Source organism: Pseudophryne corroboree, chromosome 3 (genome assembly GCF_028390025.1).
Source record: "Pseudophryne corroboree isolate aPseCor3 chromosome 3, aPseCor3.hap2, whole genome shotgun sequence".
NCBI lineage: Eukaryota > Metazoa > Chordata > Amphibia > Anura > Myobatrachidae > Pseudophryne > Pseudophryne corroboree.
In genome coordinates, this window is record NC_086446.1 from 15,881,730 (window position 1) to 15,886,596 (window position 4,867).

Genomic DNA, 4,867 nt, shown 5'->3' on the forward strand with positions numbered 1-4,867 from the left:
TGTCACGTTACTGATGCCTGTACCCGGGTACCTGTGTGCAGTATATATAGTACCCCTCAGCCCTGTCCTGCACGCTGATGTCAGGTTACTGATGCCTGTACCCGGGTACCTGTGTGCAGTATATATAGTACCCCTCAGCCCTGTCCTGTCCTGCACGCTGATGTCACGTTACTGATGCCTGTACCCGGGTACCTGTGTGCAGTATATATAGTACCCCTCAGCCCTGTCCTGCACGCTGATGTCACGTTACTGATGCCTGTACCCGGGTACCTGTGTGCAGTATATATAGTACCCCTCAGCCCTGTCCTGTCCTGCACGCTGATGTCACGTTACTGATGCCTGTACCCGGGTACCTGTGTGCAGTATATATAGTGCCCCTCAGCCCTGTCCTGTCCTGCACGCTGATGTCACGCTGCTGATGCCTGTACCCGGGTACCTGTGTGTAGTATATATAGTACCCCTCAGCCCTGTCCTGCATGCTGATATCACGTTGCTGATGCCTGTACCCGGGTACCTGTGTGCAGTATATATAGTACCCCTCAGCCCTGTCCTGTCCTGCACGCTGATGTCACGTTACTGATACCTGTACCCGGGTACCTGTGTGCAGTATATATAGTACCCTCATCCCTGTCCTGTCCTGCACGCTGATGTCATGTTACTGATGCCTGTACCCGGGTACCTGTGTGCAGTATATATAGTACCCCTCAGCCCTGTCCTGTCCTGCACGCTGATGTCACGTTACTGATGCCTGTACCCGGGTACCTGTGTGCAGTATATATAGTACCCCTCAGCCCTGTCCTGTCCTGCACGCTGATGTCACGTTACTGATGCCTGTACCCGGGTACCTGTGTGCAGTATATATTGTACCCCTCAGCCCTGTCCTGCACGCTGATGTTGCGTTACTGATGCCTGTACCCGGGTACCTGTGTGCAGTATATATAGTACCCCTCAGCCCTGTCCTGTCCTACACGCTGATGTCACGTTACTGATGTCTGTACCCGGGTACCTGTGTGCAGTATATATAGTACCCCTCAGCCTTGTCCTGTCCTACACGCTGATGTCACGTTACTGATGTCTGTACCTGTGTGCAGTATATATAGTACCCCTCAGCCCTGTCCTGCACGCTGATGTCACGTTGCTGATGCCTGTACCCGGGTACCTGTGTGCAGTATATATAGTACCCCTCAGCCCTGTCCTGTCCTGCACGCTGATGTCACGTTACTGATGCCTGTACCCAGGTACCTGTGTGCAGTATATATAGTACCCCTCAGCCCTGTCCTGCATGCTGATGTCACGTTACTGATGCCTGTACCCGGGTACCTGTGTGCAGTATATATAGTACCCCTCAGCCCCGCCCTGTCCTGCACGCTGATGTCACGTTACTGATGTCTGTACCCGGGTACCTGTGTGCAGTATATATAGTACCCCTCAGCCCTGTCCTGTCCTGCACGCTGATGTCACGTTACTGATGCCTGTACCCGGGTACCTGTGTGCAGTATATATAGTACCCCTCAGCCCTGTCCTGTACGCTGATGTCACGTTGCTGATGCCTGTACCCGGGTACCTGTGTGCAGTATATATAGTACCCCTCAGCCCTGTCCTGTCCTGCACGCTGATGTCACGTTACTGATGCCTGTACCCGGGTACCTGTGTGCAGTATATATAGTACCCATCAGCCCTGTCCTGCACGCTGATGTCACGTTACTGATGCCTGTACCCGGGTACCTGTGTGCAGTATATATAGTACCCCTCAGTCCTGTCCTGTCCTGCACGCTGATGTCACGTTGCTGATGCCTGTACCCGGGTACCTGTGTGCAGTATATATAGTACCCCTCAGCCCTGTCCTGCACGCTGATGTCACGTTACTGATGTCTGTACCCGGGTACCTGTGTGCAGTATATATAGTACCCCTCAGCCCTGTCCTGTCCTGCACGCTGATGTCACGTTACTGATGCCTGTACCCGGGTACCTGTGTGCAGTATATATAGTACCCCTCAGCCCTGTCCTGCACGCTGATGTCACGTTACTGATGCCTGTACCCGGGTACCTGTGTGCAGTATATATAGTACCCCTCATCCCCGCCCTGTCCTGCACGCTGATGTCACGTTACTGATGTCTGTACCCGGGTACCTGTGTGCAGTATATATAGTACCCCTCAGCCCTGTCCTGTCCTGCACGCTGATGTCACGTTACTGATGTCTGTACCCGGGTACCTGCGTGCAGTATATATAGTACCCCTCAGCCCTGTCCTGTCCTGCACGCTGATGTCACGTTACTGATGCCTGTACCCGGGTGCCTGTGTGCGGTATATATAGTACCCCTCAGCTCTGTCCTGTCCTGCACGCTGATGTCACGTTACTGATACCTGTACCCGGGTACCTGTGTGCAGTATATATAGTACCCCTCAGCCCTGTCCTGCATGCTGATGTCACGTTGCTGATGCCTGTACCCAGGTACCTGTGTGCAGTATATATAGTACCCCTCAGCCCTGACCTGCACGCTGATGTCACGTTACTGATACCTGTACCCGGGTACCTGTGTGCAGTATATATAGTACCCCTCATCCCCGCCCTGTCCTGCACGCTGATGTCACGTTACTGATGTCTGTACCCGGGTACCTGTGTGCAGTATATATAGTACCCCTCAGCCCTGTCCTGTCCTGCACGCTGATGTCACGTTACTGATGCCTGTACCCGGGTACCTGTGTGCAGTATATATAGTACCCCTCAGCCCTGTCCTGTCCTGCACGCTGATGTCAGGTTACTGATGCCTGTACCCGGGTACCTGTGTGCAGTATATATAGTACCCCTCAGCCCTGTCCTGTCCTGCACGCTGATGTCACGTTACTGATGCCTGTACCCGGGTACCTGTGTGCAGTATATATAGTACCCCTCAGCCCTGTCCTGCACGCTGATGTCACGTTGCTGATGCCTGTACCCGGGTACCTGTGTGCAGTATATATAGTGCCCCTCAGCCCTGTCCTGTCCTGCACGCTGATGTCACGCTGCTGATGCCTGTACCCGGGTACCTGTGTGTAGTATATATAGTACCCCTCAGCCCTGTCCTGCACGCTGATGTCACGTTGCTGATGCCTGTACCCGGGTACCTGTGTGCAGTATATATAGTACCCCTCAGCCCTGTCCTGTCCTGCACGCTGATGTCACGTTACTGATGCCTGTACCCAGGTACCTGTGTGCAGTATATATAGTATCCCTCAGCCCTGTCCTGTCCTGCACGCTGATGTCACGTTACTGATACCTGTACCCGGGTACCTGTGTGCAGTATATATAGTACCCCTCAGCCCTGTCCTGCACGCTGATGTCACGTTACTGATGCCTGTACCCGGGTACCTGTGTGCAGTATATATAGTACCCCTCAGCCCTGTCCTGTCCTGCACGCTGATGTCACGTTACTGATGCCTGTACCCGGGTACCTGTGTGCAGTATATATAGTACCCCTCAGCCCTGTCCTGTCCTGCACGCTGATGTCACGTTACTGATGTCTGTACCCGGGTACCTGTGTGCAGTATATATAGTACCCTTCAGCCCTGTCCTGTCCTGCACGCTGATGTCACGTTACTGATGCCTGTACCCGGGTGCCTGTGTACAGTATATATAGTACCCCTCAGCCCTGTCCTGCATGCTGATGTCACGTTGCTGATGCCTGTACCCGGGTACCTGTGTGCAGTATATATAGTACCCCTCAGCCCTGTCCTGCACGCTGATGTCACGTTGCTGATGCCTGTAACCGGGTACCTGTGTGCAGTATATATAGTATCCCTCAGCCCTGTCCTGTCCTGCACGCTGATGTCACGTTACTGATGCCTGTACCCGGGTACCTGTGTGCAGTATATATAGTACCCCTCAGCCCTGTCCTGCATGCTGATGTCACGTTGCTGATGCCTGTACCCGAGAACCTGTGTGCAGTATATATAGTACCCCTCAGCCCTATCCTGCACGCTGATATCACGTTACTGATGCCTGTACCCGGGTACCTGTGTGCAGTATATATAGTATCCCTCAGCCCTGTCCTGTCCTGCACGCTGATGTCACGTTACTGATGTCTGTACCCGGGTGCCTGTGTGCGGTATATATAGTACCCCTCAGCTCTGTCCTGTCCTGCACGCTGATGTCACGTTACTGATACCTGTACCCGGGTACCTGTGTGCAGTATATATAGTACCCCTCAGCCCTGTCCTGCATGCTGATGTCACGTTGCTGATGCCTTAGTACCCCTCAGCCCTGTCCTGCACGCTGATGTCACGTTACTGATGCCTGTACCCGGGTACCTGTGTGCAGTATATATAGTGCCCCTCAGCCCTGTCCTGTCCTGCACGCTGATGTCACGCTGCTGATGCCTGTACCCGGGTACCTGTGTGTAGTATATATAGTACCCCTCAGCCCTGTCCTGCACGCTGATGTCACGTTGCTGATGCCTCTACCCGGGTACCTGTGTGAAGTATATATAGTACCCCTCAGCCCTGTCCTGTCCTGCACGCTGATGTCACGTTACTGATGCCTGTACCCGGGTACCTGTGTGCAGTATATATAGTACCCCTCAGCCCTGTCCTGTCCTGCACGCTGATGTCACGTTACTGATGCCTGTACCCGGGTGCCTGTGTACAGTATATATAGTACCCCTCATCCCTGTCCTGTCCTGCACGCTGATGTCACGTTACTGATGTCTGTACCCGGGTACCTGTGTGCAGTATATATAGTACCCCTCAGCCCTGTCCTGTCCTGTACGCTGATGTCACGTTGCTGATGCCTGTACCCGGGTACCTGTGTGTAGTATATATTGTACCCCTCAGCCCTGTCCTGCACGCTGATGTCACGTTGCTGATGCCTGTACCCGGGTACCTGTGTGC